At 40.9% G+C, this 24155-nt stretch overlaps 1 long non-coding RNA gene across 3 annotated transcripts in view; it reads left to right on the forward strand.

Moving 5' to 3' along the window:
- LOC135322427 (uncharacterized) overlaps positions 1-21638 on the forward strand; it is a 36773-nt gene extending 15135 nt beyond the window's left edge. For 2 of the 3 annotated variants that reach the window (XR_010383004.1, XR_010383002.1), the window contains 5 exons: positions 11588-11773; positions 12521-12728; positions 13648-14458; positions 20532-20731; positions 21035-21638. This is a non-coding gene — a long non-coding RNA (uncharacterized LOC135322427). The remainder of the gene's footprint in view (positions 1-11587; positions 11774-12520; positions 12729-13647; positions 14459-20531; positions 20732-21034) is intronic. The other variant, XR_010383003.1, reaches the window with a different exon arrangement.
- Positions 21639-24155: the final 2517 nt, after the last annotated feature.

A 24155-nucleotide genomic window follows, 5' to 3' on the forward strand; every position in this document is an offset into this window, starting at 1 on the left:
AAATGGATGTTTTCTCCCCATCTTAAATCTGAGATGAGTCTCTAAAAAATTCTGTATTCCTCCATCTTTTTGCTTTAATTCTCCATTTCTTAAAAAAGAAAGTTTTTAAATGGAGTTACTGGGGACTGAAGTGAGGGCCTCATGCATGCTAAGCACATACTCTCCCAAATGAGGTATAATCTCCCAAATGATTTTTTTTTTAATTTACTTTCTTAGTATTCAGAAGTTAGAGGCCTCTAATTCTTTTTCTGGAGACTTGTCCATGAACCTGTAAATCTATAATTAATGGACAAAACTTGGTTTATTAAAAACATCAATAGAACTTTCTGCAATCCATCCAAAAGGAAATGCTGATTGAATTAAAATGTTTCTCCTTTAAGGTGATTTCTCCTTTTTGGTCTAGCTTAATTTATTAACAGCCATCCTCATCATCATAATGACCAAACTCGCTCTGAGTGGACACCTACCTAACACTAAAATGCTTTCCTCATGTTTTACTTCATAGCAGGTGTTTGAGGGTAGGTATCAGTGTCTCCTTTTTTGCAGCTGAGGGATTGAGAGATGGAGCAGCTTGTCCTAAATCACACCCAGCTGGCGGTGGCTAGCTCGGTGCTGGAACCCAGGCTGCACAGGATGCATTCTTAATTGCTCCTCTAATCAGCCTCCCATTGAGTGGTTACCCGAACTGCTGTGACTCCATAAATGGCCGATTTTTGTGATCTCAGCCTTATGAGGCCTTCAAAGGAGAGACACCAGTGAGAATGTGAGACAGAGTGTCATAAATTAAAATTGTACACTTTCACAAATGTTTAATTCTCAGGTAATTACTTAAAAAGTTAATTTTTTTAATTTAGTGGTCTGTTAGCACAAAAAAAAAAACATTAAAAACAATTATAGTGCCAAAGAGAAGTGGGCTTTGAAAGTCCAACCACTGTTAATGATGTTACTTGTTTTTCTCTAGTGGCCCTTATTGACAGAAATACTTACAAAGACTGAATTGGTTTTATGTAGTCTTAATATGGAAGAAAAGATTGTCAGTGAATATTATAAGTAAAATCTTTACTCTTTTCTTTCTTGATGGTGAATATGTAAGTTGTTTTCATGGCTTAAGTACATTTCCTTATTTGTGAAATTTGAGTAATATCATTTAACTTGTCTGACTGTGAGAGTTAGACGCCTTGTATAAAAAGAACCCAAGAGGTGCTTAATAAAAATGTGCTGTCAGAATGACAGATATTTTAGAAGGATCAACTCTGAATACTAAAGAGTGTCGCTTATTTCTGATGCATATTCAATATTTATAATATTCATATATATGATATATTTGAATATGGTTTAAAGTAACAAGGATTCATTTTTTTTTTTAGTGTAGTATGAAGTTTTAATGAAATCTGTATCATACTAGTGAGACAGGGACTAGTTAAATTGCCTTAATCAGACGACCTTGAATATTATTTACAGAGAATATGTATTGTTACAACTCAGAATTCATGTTGCCGTGTAACCATCCACACAGACATTTAAATTCGTGGGATTCTGACCAGATTCATTAAGTTTAGTAAAATCCACATTGATCATTTTCAGGGAATAAGCTTCTCTCTTTTGTGATTAAGCAAAATTTTGATTTTTTTTCCTGCACTCTTAACAGGTTTAAAATATCAAAACATTGATTTAACAAGTCACTTTTTTAATAGAATAAAGCTCATGCTGTTTTATTATGTAAATAAATGTTTTTGTATTTCATCAATCTTGTATGATATCCTGGCTCTTTGAGAATTATTTTGCAAGATACTTAGATAACCTAATGTTGGAAAAATACAAACGTGACTTTTATGAATATAGGCCTAGTACAGATCTGTTGGTTTATGCTACAGTGCAAGACATGAGGCCTGGGAGAGCTTTGCTGCCGATTGCAGGACAGAACCCATGTCTCAGTTTCCCCTCCTGTAAAATGAAGTGGCTGGACTGGATTCTTTCCTCTTCTAAGATGAGTTTCCATGAACCTATGTCTTTTGTTTATATTCAGGAGTATTAGCAATATCAGATTAAATACTAAATACCCTTCCCTTCCCCTGAAGCAAAGTGCAGTATGTGCTACATAAGCTTTTAGTTATCTGATTCTCTTTTCTGATCCTACAGGCAATTTTTGTGTTGCATCTTTCCCGGCAACCTGGAAGGTCATTTTAGCCATAGGTGGCGCTGTTGCACCTTCTAACAGTCTTAATATTCCTTTTGCAAAAGAAGGCTTAACAAATGTTATTTTGTTTTGATTCCGTTGCTTAGTGCTTCAGAATAGCACAATGTCCATTATGTCTGTCTACCTGGAAAAATTATTCTGCTTATGTCTTAGACTTATTCTGTCATCTCGCTGTGAACATTTCAGACTTGCTGTGCAAACAATGGCAAAATGGGTCTTTTCTTCCAGTGTTAGCAACCAGTGAGCCGGAATTTTATAAAGCAGCTAAGAGCGGCCTCTGGAGCACCTTAAAGCTGAAAAGTGTACTGAGTTCCCTGAGTATTGACCCAGCAGCTGTGTATCATTTGTTGGGAGGTGATTTTGTACATATAAGAAGGGGTGTAGTTTTTTGTCTTGGGTTTGCGTGCACGTGCTGCCACTGAGCCACGTGAGCCTAAGTCAGTTTGCTCTGAGTTTTTCCCTCGTCTGTGAGATGGGGACGCTCGTATCTGCTTTGCAGAATTGTGAGAATTAGAAATTATGTAAAGTGTTTACCACAGTGGGTATGTCAAGAGGGCTCATAAACTTTAGCTGCTTTTTTGTGTGAAGCCATCATTTGAGAGTCTTTGGCAATTACTAAGAAACAGGAATATAAGAAAAGCTGGTTTTATGCTGAGAGATATTTGAGGAGGTTCCTTAGTTCCTATACCCATAATTAAGCATCAGCAGAGTCAGAACTGTTACACAGTCGCCCTGAACCAACGTTAAGCCACAGAATTCTTTGTTACTTCATATATTTTGGGGCTTAAAGGGATCCAATACTTATACACATGTTGTCTCCAGCAGCCAACTGAGAGATGACACATAAGAGTAGGCAGGCGATAAATGTCTTATTTGTTACTGATGAAGCCACGTTCTCCATGAACTTCAGGGCTGTGGGAAAATGCGTGTCATGATACTGTGTCCCAGAATTAGAGACTCACCCTGTCCCATGTAGCTCTGTGACACAGCGAACCTTCCCTTGAGAGGACCTGCCCATTCATGCACAAGGCTGTCCTGCCATGGAGCCGAGCATCCCAAGTGCTTCCCAATGGTGATCAACACTGGAGGGAAAGGAAGGGTTTCAAATGCCCTGCTTGTCTTCCCGGACTCACACCTCACTCTGTTAGTGTGACGAGGGCTATCTGTTGGCCAGGGGCCAGGGGTGTGAATGGAGAAGCACTCTCCATGGCCCAGAGGAGTGGTTAGGAGGCATTCCCTCCCTCGGTTTAAACAGGTGGTGGGATGGAAGAGAAGGGTCCTCCCCAAGAGTTTATAAAAGGAGAAATAAGGATTTTCTTTGGGACTTAGACTAGCCAGGAAACACATAAGATGATTAGAAGGGAGACTTGTAAATCACTTTGATATTAAGTTGACATTTGTTGAACACCCAAAATGTGCTACATTCTTTTCTGAGAGTTTTACAGAAATGAATCCTTCAATCTTCTCAACAAGCGAGTAAGGAAGGTTTGATTGTTATCCCAGTTTTACAGTGTGGAAATTGAGGCACACAGAGGGTAAGTTGGCCAAAATCACAGAAATAGTAAGTGGCAGAGCTGGTATTTAAACCCTGGCTTACTGGTTTGAGGCTCCCAGAGATGGGCTTTGGGTGTTTAGAGTTATCTGCATCCCTGAATCTTTGTACCTCTGTGCATATGTTAGCCCAGAAAGGACAGGGAAAGGAGAGTTACACAGATGCTCATAGTCATGTCTTGGCCTCTGTCCACAGAGAGTGCATCGTGATTGGCTTTATTTGTTTTCCAGGCAGTAGATCAGTTCTTATAACAGAAATTTAGTCCATTGAGTTAATCTAGAAACCCTTCCTGCTCTGTTTCTGTCCATGCTTGCCATGTGACTGCCTCCCCGTGATTAGGCCATTGAGAAAATGTACTCATGGTTGAACTCTGATATTTCAGTCTGGTTCATAGTTTCACGTCTTCTGTTACATTAATAAGTTAAGTTTCTGGTTTTCTTTCATCAGTGTGTCATGAGTTTGGTTAATGTGAAACAAGTCCATGGGAGCTCAGGGGTGATGACGGTATAATTTCTGAGCACGTTGTGGCACTTCTACCCTTGCAGACCTGGCGGGAGTATGTCCGCCTTCCTCACTGATTTCCCCCAACAGCAGGGTCCTCTCCCACCCCCGCATGTGAGGCTGGGAGCTCTCTGAGTAGGCCAGTCAGAGGCCAAGTCCACCAATCAGAAAATGATGAAGTACCTGGAAGTGGTTTTAATAGAAGAAAAGGGTTTCCAGGTAGTCCAATGGGCTGTTCGAGTCCGTTTGGTGAAAAGCTGTCCAGTGTCTGTGGTTGAGGTGCTTCTTTGCTGTTGAAAAGCCTGGATTAGATGAAGGGATTTTAAAAAGCAGAAAGGAGTGATTTCAGGTGGTACGTCCACACCGGTGAGAAGTGATGGATGACCACCTGTGTGAGGCATAGACAGGGTCTTACAAACTTCTTAAAATAACTTTAAAAGCTCTTCCATATGAGTGCATTTCATATGGGGTCCAGTTCATCACTGGTCACCCTGAGAGGGCAAATAATTGATGATGGCAGAAAGGACACGGAGGCATCAAAAAGGTCTCAGTCATTTTCCCTTTTTAAAGGATGTGGCAAAGTGTAATATATTTGAGCTGGTTTTTCACTGAACAATTTTTAGTGTTTTCTGCGACTCCCCAATGCCCCAAGGTTCCATGCAGCTGGGTGTCCCCTCAGAGCAGGTCTGTCAGAGCTTGCCCTGGGTAGACGCGGTGTCACGGGGAGCAGGAAGGTCAGGGTCCGCAGCTCCTCCGAGCTCCGTCTCCTCATCCGCAGTGCCGGGATTCTCATCCATGTCTACTTAGTAGTGTTGCTGAGAATCACACGTGATGGTTATCAGGTGTGATTTGTGATTTTCTCTGTGATTGGCATATAGTCAATATTTGAAAGAAACACTTTTTTTTTTTACTATAATTGTAGCACATAGATTGCAGTGCTTTTTAGTCTGCTTTTTTTTTATATAACTTTATTCTTATTTTTAAATATGCACTTATTTTTATTTTTTTTTTTTTGGAGGTACTGGGGACTGAATCCAGGACATTGTTCATGCTAAGCAGGTGCTCTACAACTGAGTAATACACACCCTCCTTGTCTGCACTTGAAAATAAATATTTCAATACACAAAATAGCTCTTAAACACCATCATGGGACCTAGTCACTGTATAGAGAGTTGAACACGTATGCTTTTTCAATAAGAATAAATGTTGTTGAGACATACATTTCTGAATCTGTTAATGTGCTTAAAAACGATCATAGGTAGTGATAAACACGAATCTTTGATCCAGTACTTCTTAGGGTCTGTTTTGCCATCAAGTGAAATTACATTCTACAGAGAAAGCTAATTGGATCTCTTTGATATTTGGCTGGTTTAGCAGATGATCAAGGCTTTCAAAAACTGACAGATTTGTATTTTAAACTAACTACAAAGTTATCTTCTAGAAGTTGGAATTCCTAAACTTGTGAAGTGCCCAGTAATCCAGGGGGTATGTGTCTGTGTCTGTGTGAACGTTTGTGTGTGTGACTTCAGGAATCTAGAAATAAGTTTCATATGGACTTCTGATACCTTTCTCCTACAGTTCAAGGTATAGGCATATATTTACACAAATAAATTGATATTCTTTTGTCATTTGGCATATTGGTGGGAATAAGAGTTTCTCATACTTGTTTCAGAAGGGTTGGGGAGCATGAGCTCAGAAAACGGGAGGAGAAAGAGGCAGGGAGACACTTCACACTTTGTGCAGGATATGAGAAACAGTTGCTTTTTTTTCTCTTTTCTTCTAAAGCAAACTGGCACTGAATTGTAACCTACTATTACCCAGAATTGCTTTTCTGATCAGATACAAGTGCCTCAGATTTTTCAAGGCAACATGAATGATGAAATGTGTTTTAGCAGTTATCATTAAAAGTAGTTTTATTTTTCAAGTAAAAGGCTATAGCCTGTTCTTCCAGCGGTACATGAAGTCCTCATTGATCTATGTACATGATCTATGTGCTTAGTTTCTTTGTTTTTTTTTTTTTTTTTTTGCTTGTTTCATTGTGGTGTGAATGAATGTTTAAAATTTCTGGATTTTGATCTTTAGAACATGCTGATTTATCAGAGCTGTTAAAAACCTGATTGTTCTTTGGTCCTTGTTTGTTGGGGCACCCTATTGATTTCTGTTGTCTGTTAAAGCGGGAAATGCTTCCTCTAGCCTGCAGATCATTAAGTGAATGGTTTGCAGTGTGCCTTTAAAATTATTTGAATGCATTGAGCATGTTTGTCCAGTGAATTCTGAATTAACTCATTCTATTGACTTTGCTTTGGTTCTGTGGCTTTTGCTCCTCTCCACAAGAATTTGAATTCTCTGTTGCATTTGGTATACGTGTTCTTAACAGGGGAAGAAATTTTGCATTTTTTACAGAGGTGGCTTTTCCTATCCCCTCTGAATGCCTTCTATAATTGATACAATAGTAATCTGTTATTGCAGTGCATAATTCTTTCATAAACTATTTTTTGGCATAATCAGAAACAATGACAAAGTATGATAATAAAAAATATGAAAACCTTCCTTCCTTTGAAGAATAGAAATCAGGTGGTCAGGCTCACGCATGCTTTGTGCCTGACACACTTACTCTCATGTCATTGTGTATCATGATTCGGAGATGGAGTTGCTCCAGGTTTATAGATTTTTGTTTTAACATTTGTGTTGAATTCTTTCTCCAGGCTGATGTTTCCTGTTGCTTTTGTGGAAAGAGTAGAAGGGAAACAAATCCTTTGTTTTGTTTTCAGGAGGCCTGAGTTGATGAGAAAAGGGTTGAGGGTGGGCTGAGGAAAAGAGTGACACTCCCTCTCCTCCCGGCTGAAATTGATAAACAAAGAAATCAATTAAGTGTATCGGTATTTGACCAATAGAAGTTAGAGAGCCCAAAATGGCTAGATATGCCCAATGGAAATTACTGAATTCACCTGCAGAATTATGTGCTTTACCAAGTAGAAGCAACTTAGAGCAATCAGAAAAATCAGTAATATGATGAGATATAAAAGGAATATTATATCTTTTATTTCTGAAACTTTTCTACGGTAAGTTGTGTAGAGCTAAAATTAAGTTTCAAGCACCAGGAGTTAAGAGTGTGGGTAGTTCTGTAGGATCGTTATTCACGGATGTGCCTAGACCCTGCTAGAGTGGCTGAAGATGGCAGGAAAAGACCCAGAGGCAGGATTTGTCATCCTAGGGTGTCCTCCATAATGGTTCCATGTGGGACCCCATGATTGGTTTAACAAATTGTAACACACTCCAGCCTCCTGTGAACTTTAAGAAGAAAAATATATGCTTAAAAACTGCTTGGCAAGCAAGTGCCTGTACATCCTCACTCCAGTCTCCTTGCCTTAAAAAGCAGAGACAATGCTTTGCTTGCATAGTTGAGCTTTTAGATAGCACTCTGCTGGTTGCAAAGCAAGGACCGAGGCCCTCAGCTATAAACGCTGAGCTTGTGTGCTGTTAGATAGTCTATGATCCACAGAACAAGGACCTGGCTGGTCTGGTGGTCTGCTCTGTAATTCACATGTCTAAAAATGTATCTTGCTCCCCTCACCCCATGACTTCCCTAAAGATACACTAATCCTTTGTACTCATTGTGTATTCTACAATCTCTGCTTCATACTGTCTTTCCCGAAGTTCCTATTACTATCACACAACTGTTAATGAATTTTTCCTTTGATTATACACAATAAATAAGGGTGCAATTGAGAGGCTCGTGGAGTTGGCTCCCTACTCCCTCTCGATTTATTGACTTTTTCCACAGAGACTTGAATAATCATTCCATGTCGGTAAGAATTCTGCCAGCCAACCCACAGTTCCAGGTGAGAAGGATGCAGGTTTATCTCTCCTACCCGATGGAGAGAGAGGAGAGAATTGAGATATGCTCCCCCATGGTCCCTTCCTGTCCCACGGCCACTGCAGTTCACCTGCAGCCTTCTGGCCTCTGCTCAGAGGGCCTCTGTCCCAGGACTGACTGCAGCTTTTTCTTCCCTTGTCAACATTTCCTGTGCCTTTCAGAAGTTGGTCTCTTCTCTGCAATTCAACCCTGGTAGATGTGATGGTGGTCAGCGTGCTGGTGGGCAGTCCTTTGGGGACTCCCAGGAGACATGCTGATTCTCCTGAGTCTCTCAATCGGGGTTACAGAACAGTCGAGCACCGAAGGAAGCCCATTCACGTGAGGTCAACAGAGCATTTTATCACTTTCATTTTATTTTTAAATTTTCAGTGGAGAAATTATTTGTAGCAAACTGTTCCAGATATTCGGCCGCCTGCTTTCCTCACCACCATTTCCTTGTTGGCTCTGGTGCTTGTTTTAAGAACCAGGTTTCTTCTCTGGTCATTTGTAGCAGCTGGGCTTGCCGAATCCTTGATCTGCATTTGAAGCAGAATGCTTCTTCCTGATGTGAAACAGATTTTCTTATTTCTGAATATTTCGTGTACACTCAGCAACTGTTTCAAGTGAAATGCTCTTGTCCAATTTCGGTTAACTCACATTTGCTTATCTCCTACTTTCATGCTGAGGGCAGTTTCTTCTTCCTCTAATAAAAGTTAGCAATTTGCATTTACTAGGGAAGGTACTGGCCCGAGGTGCTTTTTTTCTTACCAGTTTTAATACAATTCAACCATTTAAATATACAGTCGTTTTTACTCTATGCCCAGAATTGTGCATCCCATTTAATCTTAGAATATTTTCATTCCCCCAACAGGAAGCCCCGTATGCATAAGCAGTCATTCCCATCTTCCCCATCCTCCCCCAGCCCCAAGGAGCCACTCTTCTCTCTCTGTGGATTTGCCTGTGCTGGACATTTCATTTAAATCGAGTCACTTCATGTAAGTTTAACCGTCTATTGTGACTGACTTATTTCACACTGAGTAACGTTATCAAAGTTTGTCCACGTTGTGGCCTGGGTCAGTACTCTATGCTTTGCTATTGCTGAATAATATTCCACTGTATGGCTGGGCCCCACTGTTTACCCATTCATCAGGTGATAGGCAATTGGGTTGTTTCTGCTTTTTGGCTGTGATGAGTAATGTCGCCATGAATATTCCTGTAGGAGTTTTTATGTGGATATTTGTTTTCAGTTCTCTTACGTCTGTGCCCAGACAGCAGAGTTGCTGGGTCATTCAGAAACCAAATGTTCAACTCTCTGAGGACCTGCCAGGCTGTTTTCCAAAGTGGCCACGCTGTGTTACGTCCTCACCAGAAAGGGCTGTGCGCTCCGCTTCCTCTGTGTCATTATTAGTGCTTGTTACACTTTTTTTTTTTATTATAAGCTATTGTGAGTGTGAAGCGGTTTCTCCTAGTGATTTTGACTTGATTTCCCTTACAGCTAAAGATATTGAACATCGTTTCTTTGTGCTTATTGGCCATTTGTATATTTTCCTTGAAAAATACCATTTCAGATCCTTTATTCACCTTTTAATTGAGTTGCCTTTTTATTGTTGAGTTGTAGGAGGTACTTTTTTTTTTATAGATACAAATTCCTTATCAGATAAATGATTTGAAAAAAATTTCTCCTGTGTGTTGTTTTTTCACTTTCTGGATGGTGCCCTTTGAAGCAAAGTTTTAAATTTTGATGAACTCCAATTTATCTCTGTTTTCTTTGTTCCTTGTGCTTTTGGGGTATTATTTAAAATCTGAGGTATTTTATTTAAAATTTTATATATAAAATAACTTAATTCGTAGGACCGTTCTAGGAGATGGGTGCGGTTGTTGTCCCCAGTGTATGGATAGAAGACTGAGATGCAGAAAATTTCTCTGAAATATCAGTTTCACAGCTACCCAGTGCTGTGGGAGTTCAGGCACTCATGTTCGTCCCAAACATCTGTGATCCTCACCACTATGCTCCACTACTGCCTGGAATCGTTAATGAAAACGTCTTTCCTTTTTTGATTCCTTGTTAGTTTGTTTTCTCATTGGGGACCTCATCTCCTCATTTTCCTTTCGGATATCAGTGTAGATTTATTTTAGGTTTCATGTAGTCAGAAGTATTTCTATCAGTTAACTTCTTTATTACTCACTCTCCAGTGATGATTGTTGCTAGTTGACCTAATCAAGTCATGCTTAAGTCTTTCCTTCTCATGACACTAAAAACAGTCATGACTTACAGAATGCTAAAAGCAGAAAGTACTTGATTGATTTTATTTTGCTACCCAATCAAACCAATCAAATAAAAACCCGCTGTTGACACAGATTATAAGCCCTCCAGGATAGGGTCACTGTCTTCCTTGTGTTTCATTTATTTGGTCACAGTGTCTGGATAGTGCCTTGCTGTTCAGCAGTTTTGTTAGGAAACGGTGCTCGTGAATCATTGTAAGGACAGAATTTTGACAACAGACTGTGTTGTTCATTTCACAAGGGAAAAGATAATATAGAAATACTGCTCAGATCTATTTTAATATTAAGCTTGGAATTTTGAGAACAATTCAAGAAACCATACAAAGATTTTTCACTAATTTTAGATCTATCTTAAACACATTATGGTTGCATAGCAGAGTAACTTATCAAGTAGATTTGACAAGAGGAGTGTATTATTGATTTTTTGTTTTATTTGAAATATTCTATCTGTGATAAAGTAATCAGTGCCTATAAATGAACAAATATGTTTGTATTTCTATGCAACATGGGAGCAGACTTCATATGTTTCTATATAATATATATGACTGTGTGTTTTAATCTGTCTGTCAGTGTTTTTATAGTTTTTCAGCAATGTTGTAACATTAGAATTCTAAGAAATTCACTCTCGATACTACTGCAGTTTGTACTGTGTATCCTGTCTTATGTATGGGATTCCACTGTCCCCTAAGTGAGGAATTTCCTCTCCTATTGAGTTAGAAGCAGATTTAAAGGAACTGTGATTTCTAGGCATTTGCTCTCCATGTGTTTGCACTTGGGTGTCAATCACAATTTTCCCTTTCTTGAGTTTTCATTGTTCAATTAGAATTTTTGAAAATAACTATTAATATGTTTCACTAGTCTCCCTAGTAACTTGATGTTTTTGTGCTTTTCAGTTTTCAAATTATGAAAATTGTAAATGCACACTTGTTTTTAAGTAGTCCTTTTTCACTAGATATTTGTTTACCTCTTTATAGTTAAAATAATTTTTTTCCCAATGAATGAATCACTGTGCATATTTTACAAGATACCTTTCTTTTTATTTTTCTTATTCTAACAGGTATATTCATTGTAGAGAATTTTGAAAATAAGGATAAACCCAGTAATAACTTAAAAATGGCCTCTAATCTCACCTGGAGATACAGTTGTAAGGTTTGAAATTGAGAATTACAAGTCCTCTCATTTTTTTCTTTTTTTCAAGTACGTTTTGGTTACTGAGTCCCTCGAATTCCCATATGAATAGTAGCAGCAGCTAGTCAGTTACTGCAGAGGAGCCCGCTGGGATTGTGATCGAGACCACGTTGAGTATACAGATCGCTCTGGGGAGCACTGCCATCCCAAGAGCGCTGTCATCTGATCCAGGAATGTGCGTGGTGTGTCTGTCCAGGTATTTAGGTCTTCTTTAATTTTTTTCAACAATGCGTAGAGTTTACATAGTATTATTTTACCTTATTTTTTTGCCTTTATACTGAGTACAATTGTGCAAGGTACCAGGATCAGAATTGTATTATAGCCCCGCCACTTGCTGCCACCATGTACGCTGCACTTTTGCTTTGCCCTGTGTAAAATCTTGCACAAAATAGGACCTAAGTAACTCTCTCTTGAATGAATGATTATATGATAGCTGGATGATGCTGGAGAGTCCTTGTGATGATGTCTTTTTCCCAGACTTTCCCCTCTTCTTAAATATGCCTTTTCTCTTCCTTTCCTCCAGCCTCGGTTTCAGCCTGCCTGTGGCATTGATTTTCCCTGAGTGTGGACTCTTCCTTTAACTAGTTCACGATAATGTTTCATGCGGGCTATGAAAACTTGCTAGATGTCAAGAAATAGCAAATTCACTGCATGCTAGTATTTTTAGTCTGTGGTATTATATTATCCATTGAAATTAAATCAGGCTGACACCCTGAGCTCTTTTCTCCTTCCTACGGGTGATACTTCTCTGGTTGCTGTCTGTGCCCTTCCCCCAGACATGGTTTTGGAGTTGAGTAAGTCACCATCAGTGGAGCTCTCTCTTTAAAGATGAAGAGAACATTTGCTCCTTCTCCCTGGTTGGGGACTGGATGAGATGAGGTAACAGATAAAGAATGGAGCCCCATCTCATTCTGACCCCCGCTCTTTCCGTTCCTTTCTCCAGGGGAAAAGAGTACAATTCAAAAATATAAAGATTGTGAGCTAATGAGATAGACAAGACAACTGAACATTTGTTAAATATCCTTTCATGCCGGAAACAAATGTATTATACACACAAAAAGCACACAAATCACGGTAGTACTGCGGTTACAAACGTGGGTCCGAGTTCGAGTCCTGCTCTGGAGTGACCAGTCCTGTGAGATGGAGAACTGGTAGGTCGGCTTAGCCTCTCCCGGACTTGTTTTCTGTCCTGCAGAGATGGGGCTCGCTAGGCGTCCCTCTCCCGTAGAGGTGCTGTGGGGTGTAAATGGCGCGCGTGGGCAGCCCGAGCACAGCTGCTCATTCCTCGTAAGGGCAGGATAGCATCGCTTTTGCGATGACAGCTTTATGACCATCCCGTGTAGACTCTTAGTGCTCCGAAGGGATGCCTTGTGGTTTGGAGATGGGATTCTCACTTCTGTAAATACCCAAGGATTGTGTTATTGGGCCGTGCTGATTTGAATCTATTCTTTAGAAAGTACATATTGTAGATATATTTTTCAAGCATGCATGCTTTTTTCTTTTATTATTTATAGTTCTACCCTCTCATCTCTTGGTGTGACTTTTCATGGAATCCAGGAAACAGTCCTAAGCCACCTGCCTCTTCACACTTCTCCGTGGTGGTTTTCTTCCCTGACTAGAAGAGGGTTCTGCATAGGAAATTTTCTTTGTTCCCCTTTTCTTGGAGTCACTCTGTCTCCCCAACTCTCACCTGTCCATCTGTCCATTTCTCTACCCACTCATTCTTCTGACTTGTTCCAAAAAGCATTTCAGGCAGCTTACAGAAGAACAGATACCAAATAAACAGGTGAGAAAATGGGGCCAAGTTCAGACAGTGAGGCTAGGAGGCGAGCCTGTGTGAGAGTTGCAGGCGTGAGACACACGCCTCAGGCCTGTGACTTATAAGATCGACAGCAACAGTGTGCCTGAGTCTCCCAGCAGACACAGGGAAACAGGGTTTGTGGGAGATGCTCACTGGCTGTGAAATAAATAAGTGGCTTAAGAGATGCCCAGCCTTTCCAGCTACTAAGGCTTAGGAGAATATTTTGAGTTTCTTCCAAAATCAGAGTATTGCATCTTTTCTTTTTTCAGAGTTCTATGTATAGTTGGTTACATTCTATACCTGGAAATTTCTCCAAAACTGCTTCCCACGTGAGTCCCATGGCTCGGGAATGGGGTGGTTCTGCTCATTGACGGGTGTAGGCCAGAAACAGAAAATGACAGCCTCAAAGGAGCCTGGGATTTGTCAGTTATGTTTTGTCAGTGCTGTAGATTTCAGAAAACGCTTTCACCGTTTCTCTCCATCTGAGGTGGCAGCGTGCTCTCTTAGCAGCATAAGGAGCTCAGGGCCACGGGATGGTGGGGGCTGACTGCACTGCTATCAAGACAGATGTGCCAGTCACTGCAGGCGTGGTGATTTTACATAGTGCATTTCATGTTCTTTAATAGGTTTCAACAGGTAGTTAATTAACTGAGTTAATTAACATTTAAGAAATATGATGCTTTGTTGAAAAGACAGTTATAGGCAGAATATAAGTTGTGAACCCTTTAAAAACGGTTTCATTACTGAAATTTTAATAGGGAAGATTTAGTTTATCTTATTTACACCTCTCTTCAAAAGTAACAAAGAAACAAGACAGAAAAAGCAGAGGATGATTTCTGTTCTTCCTCTCGGCTTGCAGGTGCCCTCACCTCCAGTGGCATCCATCCAGACACCAGCACTGACACTGGCCGTGCTCACAACTGCCTTAGCCCTGAAGACACAACTGACAAATAGAAGGGGGCTACGCCCTAAGACAGCAGGTGCTCTTACTTTGTGGGTCCTTATGTAACTGCGCGGTGTTATTCAGGATCGCCCGTTCTACACTTTGTGACGCTGCTGCCGTGTCTCCTAGTTATTTCTGTAAGTACTAGTGTAATTTTTTCAATGTGTGGTACTAGACATCTAAAAATGCTTTTTTCAGATGAAAAATAATGTGTATTTAATATAATAAGTCTGAAAAAAGGGACAAAAGTGTCTATCCTGGTCCCACTACTCAGAGATAATAATTAACACTTTTACATCTATTTTCTGTTCTTTTCATCAGTGTGTATTACATCTGTCATAAAAACCAGCGAGCACTCTGTGCCTGTTTACTGTGTGGAGACATCCATTTTCCATTCGGCTTATTACACGTTTTTCTACAGTATTCTCTCTCCCCTGGCATGATTTTTAATGACCAGTATAGCATTCTGTCTTGTGGAGGCATCGTCCATTTTACTTCGGACTTAAATAAACTTTTAAATTCCAAGTATATTTAACTGAAATACTGAAAAGAGAACTGTGGTGGTACCGAAAGGCCCCTACATCCCTTCCCCTTTTTTTCCTGAGAGTAAAAACTGCTGACAATGTGGTGTATATATTTCATGACCTTTATGCCTGTCATATATATATACACATACATGTATATGAGAAATCTATGTATATGTGTGTGTATATATGCTGTATTGAAAAATAAGGCCACACTATATGTTTTGTGCAGCTCGGTTTATTCACTGAGGTGTATATCATAGACGTCCTCCCACTCCAGACTCACCCGGTCCTTTCAGATAGAGTAGAGGGGTCTCCTGATGTGCAGTACATTTGGTCTCTTGTGTAAGGACACCTTTGGTGGGAGAGTACTGTGGACAAGGCCTTGGACCACGCCAAAACACCTGCCCTTTAGTGCCCACAGCTCGCCTTGATTTACCGCATCATTGTCTTGATGGTGGATACTTAAGTTTTCTCCATTTTCCACTGTCAGAAAGGGTGTTTGACTGGCGTCCTTCTTGTACAAACATTCCTGTGATCTTGTATGAGTATTCCTTTAGTTAAGGTTTCTGGAAATTTAGTCCCTGGATGTGACAATTACATACATCACAGGCTCCTTTCAAGTGACTCTAGAAATTCCTTCTCCTGCGGGGAATGAAAAGATGTAGAATAACTTATGTAACCAATTCTCTATCGCTGGATATGATTTCACTTCAGCTTTTCTTCCCACCATTGTAAAAAGTGCTGTGTAAATGCTCTGATGAGTAAATCTTTTTGAACTGATTTTTTTCTAAACGAAACGATTCCTAGAAGGGGAGTTGAATCTGTGTGTACACACGTTTATCAGAGTTTACATATCCATTGACATGTCGTCCTCCAAAAACGTTGCTCACAGTTTGTTCTCTCACAGATGAACACTAGCTAGAACAACTTTTAAAAATATTTGCCAATATGATGAGCAAAAGTGCTTTTTCATTGTTTTAGTTTGCATTTGATGACCAATGAGGTATTCAGCATTTTTCACTTATTAGCCATCTGACTTTTAAAACGTGAATGATCCCTTTTGTCCTTCGCACACAGTTAAGTGAGGGAGCTTCTTGTTGCTTTGTGACAGCTCTTTGTATGTTATGAACATTAACCCCTTGACTTCATCAATATGTATCACGCAGTTTTTACTTGTCATTTCTTGCCTTTCATTTTATTCAGTAGGTTTACTTTTGTTGTGGCCCAAAATATACTTAAGATAGTAAATGTCTTCTTTTTGGGTTTTATTTTTGGTATTATTTTAGAAATACTTTCTTATAATGGTACAAATCTCTTCTGTAGGTTTTTTAATCTCTAAGATGGAGATGATAATAGTACTTGTTATAGTGAGGAGAAGTTGAATTAATATGAGCAAAGAGTTGTATTTGCTGTTATTAGTACTTTTTAATATTTACATCACTATCTGTAATTTTTCTTGTGGTCATTATGACAGGAATAGAATTTGTTCTTTCCAGGTGATTCTCTGATTTTCCCAGGACAATTATTGAATTCATACTTTGCTCTTTGATTTGAAATCCCACATGCACAAAATACTTATGTACACTAAAGTCTCTTTTTGAGCTCATGGTTTATTTCTGTCAATCTTACTTTATTACTCCAGCACCATAACTTACATATTGTAAAAATTTATTTAATATCTGACAGTGTGATTTTTTTTTTGATTCTTTTCTTCCATCCCAATTTTTCTTGGCTAGTATTATGACTTTATTATTCCTGAAGAATTCTAAAATACTTTGTTCAAGTTAAAGAATAAAAACAGATAAGGGTTTTCATAGGATTTTTTAGTAAGTTTTGAATTATCTTTAACAGAGCATTCATTTTACAAAGCTGCTTTCCTCCATGCAATATGTTGATGTCTCTACATTCACATCTCTTACTTTACCCCTCAGTATAGTCCTGTATTTTTCTCCATGTACAACATGGGCATTATTTTTGAGTTTAGCCCAGATTATTGTTTATGTTTTACTTAATTTTGTAAGTGAGAATTTTTTGCAATTATATTTTTTAACTCTTCAAACTGACACCTAGGAAGGCAGATTCGGATTGTCAATACTCACTTTGTAACTTGTCATTTAAAATTGTAAGTATTAAATACTTGTTCCAGAATCCTTTCTTTTCTGTTTTTCAAAATTTGTTTCCAAGATTATCAAAGTGGTCGTAGCTAAGTAGTATATTTGGGGAGACTGATGGAGAGAGGTAGTGTGGCTCATGTACAAACTGTGAGCATTTTCATGGCTGCCTTTAGGCTGGAGAGGCCTCCGAAGAGCCCAGGTTAGACCAGGGATGGCTTTTTATGCACTTGAAAGCCAGCATTCCTGCCTTTGTGGAGAAGCCTGTTGGGCGTGACAGGTAGATGATCAAGGTCCGATGGAGACCATTGGCTGCACAGAGCGCTGTGACTGTGAGAACTGGCGACCATTAACATGGGAAATGCTTGGCGCCAGGAACACTGCAGGGGAGCTGGGGAGCCTGTGTGTTAAGGATTTTCCAGTCCTGGGAGTGAGAAGAGCAGACTCTGTATTCAGATCTGAGTTTGAATTCATCCTCTCTTGTTTAATGGTCCTCTGACTTTTGTCAAGTTATATATCCGCTTTGAACTCCTGTTTTCTTGTGTCTCAAAATAGGAGAATTACGGCCTGCTGCTAGAGTGTTTGATCAGGGTAAATGATTTGTGTCTATAAGATGCCACGTACTGTCACAAGTTCAGTGAGAAATGGGCTGTTGCCTCTTCTGCAACTCAGTGTTCGACAACACACCTGGGGAAAGCCAGTCCCTAATTTGTGTGTGATGCAAGTAGGAACAAAATTAATGTCTTGCCTTTCGCTAGCAGTATTCTTACTCCTTTGCTTCATTTACTTCTTTCCTCCTTTCATTTCCCCTTTCCCCTCCTCCACCAAAAGAACCTGAGAATATCTCAGAACACTAGATTCAAATTACTTTAAAGGTTGTCTCATCCTCATGAAATGACAGTAACATAAAAAAATCTGTACACATCCCAGAATTCATTGTATTTGATTTACGCACACACGCGCGCGCACACACACACACACACAATCAGGCTACCTCCCACTTACAGAGGAAGAAGAACCACTTATTCTGAGTTTTCATTCACTGTCCGTGAGAGCAAAGTGTCTTATGCAGACTTTCACCTGGCTTCATGCATGGTGTTTTTAGTTGGATTTCTGCTTTGTGGCCATAGAATTATTCTCCTAACAGAAGAGAGGAAGTGGAGACATAGACATTCTGCTCAGATATTGGTGTCATCATATTTGAGTTGGGAAGGACTTAAGACAGCATAGAGTCGTATCTGTTTATGGGTGAGAATCCATGATAGTGTAACTTGGACAAGAACCTGGATCTTCTGCCATCGTGCCCACGAGGGTGAAGAGGCAACTTGGTGGGGGATGGCAGTGATCCTTCTTGCTTGAGTTCCAGGGTCTTGCTAGTTTTCATTGCTCACCTGCCTTTAGTTAAGGTCCATGTGGCCTCTCATCGGAAGGTCACGCTGTTCTGATAAAGTTACTAATCAGCAAAAAGCTCTGGACCCACTCATATTTCCCAGAGTTTTTTCTGCTGACCTGCTGACACTTTATATAAATGAGACCTAAGAAACTACTGGATATAAAATCCTTTGTGTTATCCTCGAGTTCCATAGGAATGGGGTGCTGTCTCAGGCTGTCTAAGGCTAGATCTGAATAAAGATAGGGTGATAGGCTTTGCTGCTGGACCCTCCACAATCAAATGTGTTTTCCACCTTAGTGTTTAGAATCAGGCAGATGAGCTCAAATCTTGCCTTTACCAGTTATTAGCTTAGTGACCTTGGGGAAGAAACTGTACTTAATTGTGTTCAATTTTCTTTGTTTGTAAATAAGTTAAGTATTTATTTTAAGGTTTTTGATTTAGAGTTGAATGAGTTAATTTCCTCATTTATACCTAAAATTCATATCGCGTGGCTCTATGATGGTGCCTTGGTTGTTGATTACTAAGGCACTCGGCAGGGAGAAAGGGGGTGGGGGACCCCTGGATTCTAGAGCTTATTATATTCCAGGATATGCTTGTAAAAGACTGGATGTGCAGTGGATTTTTAGTAAATATCCATTCCTTTCCTAATCCGCATTGATTGTGTATATATCTTTATATTAATATATGAACAAATTTATAATGCAATTTAAATCTTTCTGTAGAATTTAAAATATGTAGTTGTAACAAAAATACGTGAAATAAAATGATTTCACTTTTATTTTCTTTTCAATAAGCAAAACAAAATAAAATAGAAAAGAAAAAAAAAGGTTTGAAAGAGTAGAAATAACTTTCTTTCCATAGAATCAATTCCCTAACAAAGGTTTTTTGGTTGTGTTGTTAAACAGCATATAAAATTGATAGGTTGTGACATATTGGAAATGAGGAAACAGTGGAGACATACTACCTCCAATGAAGTCATTTAGTTACCACGTCAAAACTAGTTCTGCTTCCTGAATGACAGGCCAGTAAATCGGGAGATGAGGTGTTAGAGCAAGGAATAGTGACTTTATTTGAAAAGCTGGCAGACCCAGAAGATGGCATACTGATATCCTGGAGAACCCTCTTCCCCAAGTCAGAATTCAGTCTCCTTTTTTACTAAAAAGGGGCGGGGGTGTGGTTGGTTGTTGCAAACTTCTTGCTGTACGAATTGATTTCCTTGGAATCCTTTGTTCTTGCAGCTGTCCATGTGGGTCAAATCATGGCACCCCTGTAAAACCTCAAAAAAACAAAGTTTATTCTTTATTTTGCAACTTGCCATCTCTACATAAGTGTAGAAGAGCTAACATCCTTAAAGATCAGAGCCCGCAGAATAGGCCCTCCTGGATATTTCAGGCTAAAGGCAACTTTCTTTTACAAAAGGTGCAGAGATAACAAGTCTTAGCCTAGAAAACAGGGTACAGGTTTAAAGACAAACGAACACATCTAACATGGAGTCAAATTTGTTCTTTTCTATTACAATTTCTTTTTCCACCTCATAGATAATTTTAGTAAGAAACATGAGCAATTTTTTTACTTTTGCTTCTTAATAACGGATAAGTGGCCCAACTACAGTTTTGTGAACAGGGATGCTGTGCGGGCATAGGGGTCACAGCAAATTCTTGTTGGGGGTGGTCGACCCTGCAACATGTCTGATGCCCTGTGAGTGTTGGTGAGAGTCCCCCTAACCAGGGGCTCTCTTCAGGAACCACCATGTGGGCATTGACCTCTGGAGACTTCTTTTTCAGCTGTAGGAAATTTTTTTTAGATGCTGTGATGAAAAAATCACTCCAGCTGGGGATAATCAGGGAATAAAGGAAGGGGAAAAGGGCTTGGAGTAGTGTAGAAGAGAAGGACAGAAGATCAGGGAGCCTGGGGGCTTGGGGGCAGGGCCTTGGGAGAGAGAGTAGCAGAGGTGGGGAGGGGCCCGGCTCCAGAACCAGCTCCTGCACCTTTCCCTGCACCCAAGCCTCACAGCTTTTAATTGGGCCCAAGACTCTTTCCTGCCTGGATGTCACCCTGGGCAGAACGTTGAGAATCGAAGGTAAGGTGTGGGCAGCACTCACCTAGGGGGTCACTGAGGACTTGGTCAAGTCCACAGTGCCTTTTCTAGTCATGTGTCTTCACCTGTTCTTTATCTCAGGATCTGAGAAGCAGGAGCAAGGAACTCAGGGAGAGATCCAGGAAGACATCTGACTCTGTTAAGAGACGACAGTCACAGCGACACGGGGAGCGAGGACACTTGCAGCAAAGTAAAATGACTTCACAACTATTGCATCAGAGCTGCAGGTGTGAGAGAGCCTAAGCCTGTCTCAGAGTGCAGGGGACAAGAGGAAAGGAATGGTAAAATTAACACTGACAATTGAAATTTTGTTAAATAGCCTGCTAATATTAATTGTATCAAATGAATGTATGCAGGTGTATTACTATGATCATTTATAGGTACACACAACCCCATCAGCCCCTCTTTCTCCCATCGGGGATGGGCTTTCTCAAGCACAGTGCCCCTCCTGGTTGAGTGGGCCACGCTGCGGGTCCTCGTCTGGGGCCAGGCTGCTGCAGGACACTGAGTCCCCGAGGCACGGCCTGGGAGACATGACAGGAACATCTCTGCTCATAACTGAGAGCCTCCGTTTCCCCCTGCAGTGTAAGAATGCCGGTGACTCAGTTAGAAGCATGCATCCAACCCGTCCTTCCGTGTCATCACCATCTAGAATCGGTGCCTGAATCTTCTGAATTTCTCCAGAATGTGGTTTAAAATCACCTTCGACAATTGAGTGTGTGTCCTCTTACAAGTGGAGGAATTGCTGCCGTTTCCCTGGAACTTACTCACCACTAGTCCATCTGATTTTTCTGTGCTAGGATTCAGTATGGCATGCTAAAAATTCTGCAGTCAGATCTTGAAACACTGATGAAGAGGATTATTTATTTTATTTCTTTATATGATAGTGTTTTACTTTCAAAATTCAGAGTTTTCGGTTCTTTCAAAAAATTTTTTGGGGGTTGGAGAAACAACTTTGCTCTTACCATCTCTGTGACCTGTTGCTTTGTGCCTCTCACCTGTCTTCTGTCACTTGTGAGGTGGTTCCATTTGTGACCCTGTCAGGGTTGTTCATGTTATAAAACATATAGTCTGTTAAAGTACAGTCCCTTTTACTCCGAAGACATTCCACAAATACTCCTTAAATCTGGGTGTGGTTTTAAGAAGACAGAATCATTAGAACATGTACTTGCAGGTTGCTAGTGCAAAATCCCCAAATCAATAGTCTAGCTCAACATCTAAAATCTTTCTAATCTACCTTGGGTTTGTATGGATAAGTGAAGCAGTTTGCTAAGAACTCAAGACCAGGGTTAGAATACAGGCTGGTGTAGCTCAGCAGGTCCTCCCAACCTGATGCTCTGCCAGAGGGAGGGGCCGAGGGGAGAGGGCTTGTCCTGCCCTCCCTGAGCTGACAATTTGATGGCAAAGATCTTTATCAGGTGAAGAACTGGGAGTTTCTTCTAAGAAGAGTGGGTTTGAAAAGAGTCCTAAAACCGCGGGAGTGACACAATCCCTTTTGTCTCAAGTACGTGAGAGCGGCTGTGGGGACACTTGGGAGACTCGTGAGTCCAGGTGTGCAGTGTTGGTGGCTTCCACTTGAGCGGTGGGACGGTCAGTGTGTAAAAGCGAACAGATTGAAGGCATGTTTAGATGGTAAAAATGAAAGGATGAATGCTGTCTGTGAAGGTAGGATGGAGGAAGGCCCAGGTTTCTGGGTGGATTAATGAGGTAAGTGATGGTCCTGCTGTGCTCTGAGGAGGGAAAGCTGCAGAGGGAGCTCTGGGGGAAAACTGATGAGTTCAGCTGTGGGTGAAGTGAAAGGCTGTTAGATGTGTGGACTGGGAGATCTGGTGAGAGCAGGTACTGAGTAGGAGGAGGGGAGAGAGACCTTCAAATCATTTTGTCTTGTGAACATACAAATAAGTATGAGTAATGACACACAACACCTCTATATTCTGGATTAAAACCCAGTAACATTTTTCTATATTGACTGCAGAGGTTCTTAATTATTTTTTAATAGAAATAAAAAAATAGAAACAAAATAGTGAAGTTAATGAACATCTTAGAGTTGATGTGTGTCCTTGTATGTATTTTGATACCTCATCTGTTTATAACCATAATCTACAAAAAGTTAGCTTGTTTAGCATAAGAGTTAAACAGAGGGACGTGAAACACACTGTTGGGGGTTGAGGCTGATCACCTTGGGCAAACTATGTCGCCTCTCTGTCCCTTAGTTACTTCTTCTGTGACTGCCTCCAGGCCCCTCATCACAGCTGATTTCCTAGACTAGATGTTGGGAGGGAGGCTGCTGAAGGGGCTAAGAAGTGGTAACTGCTTGGGATACTGAAGAGAGAGACGAAAACCGATTAAAGCCGAGAAACTGAGTACAAATACCCTCAAAAAAGGAAAAAAAAATCACAAAGTGTTTTGAGCCACTTAGCGTAAGGGAAACAAAATCACGTGGACCCAATTTTCTTGAGCATATGAGTATAGTGGGTGGAAGGGTGTCATCAGAAAAGTGTTGAGAAAAGGCCTTTTGGTTTCCCTTGACATTTGCAGTAAGGATGGGAGCAGAAGCGAAAACCCCCTGTTCACTGTGGAAGGTGCTTTTTTTTGCAAAACTGACCAAAGGTTGGAGACAAGTCATCAGCGGTGCTGGCAAATGAAGAGACTTCTGGATTGGGTGGGGCACTTGCTGTGACTTCCAGGTGGCCTGCTGGCTGGGGGCTGTGAGGCGGGCAGTAGGTTTGCAGGGTGACCCGGGCATAATTCCTGGCTCTGAGGCTGCTGGTCTGACTAGCAGACCTGAGCACCCGCAGACCTAATGGGGCAGCTCGGGATGTGGCCTGGGACACCTGCCTTTCTGAGGGCAAGAAGAGGGCTCCCCTGAGGGGGTGTCCCTGTGGAGAGTGGAAAAGTCCTCCTGCAGGGGAAGAAGTGCCTCTGAGCAGGGGGAAGGATGCACAGGCAAGACCAGCCTGAGCATGGAGGTTTTGGGAAGCCAGAAGTCATAAAGTGGCCCAAGCAGCCTTGTTCCTGCGAGATTGGAAGGAAAAGATGCTGAAAAAGCAGGCTAGGGTCAGACCGTGTTGTGGGTTATGAGTGACAGTAAAGGACTGGTCAGGCAGGCACGAGAGAACCCTGTGGGCGTCCCAGCTGGGGCATCACGCCAGAGGGAGGAGCAGATGTATGGACTTTGCCACTTATTAGCTGTGTGACTTTGAGCAATATCACCCCAACCCTCTCTATATATATCTTCATCTGTAAAGTGACACAGCTCGTGTCATCAGAAGGCTTAGTTTAGCTCTGATCCTTTAGTCCAGTCCTGTCAGTGCTGCCCTGCAAGGTTCTGCAGCAGCTGCTCTTACCCTGAGAAGGGAGGGCGTAGAGGGACATTGTAGTGCCCGAGGGCAGGAAGGGGTTGCTTTAAAAGCAGACATGTAGCCGCCTGCAGCTGCAGGCCTGCAGGCAGTTTGGTTGATGGTCCTGGAGAGGACTTTGGAGGCCATAGCATCATCTTAAAACTTGTTTTCCCTTGGGGACCGGATTTGCCTTTGCAGATTAATGTTGAAGATTTGGGCTTCTGGCAAAGCTGTTTTCAGAGATGAGTATATACATAACATATAGTATAAAATAAAATGCTTTTATTTAATCTGTGGGACTTTGTAGCTGTTTGGAGCAGTTCTGTTGGCCTGGTCTCCACGGAGGACACTAGGGGTCAGCAGA

Source organism: Camelus dromedarius, chromosome 11 (assembly GCF_036321535.1).
Source record: "Camelus dromedarius isolate mCamDro1 chromosome 11, mCamDro1.pat, whole genome shotgun sequence".
NCBI classification, from domain to species: domain Eukaryota; kingdom Metazoa; phylum Chordata; class Mammalia; order Artiodactyla; family Camelidae; genus Camelus; species Camelus dromedarius.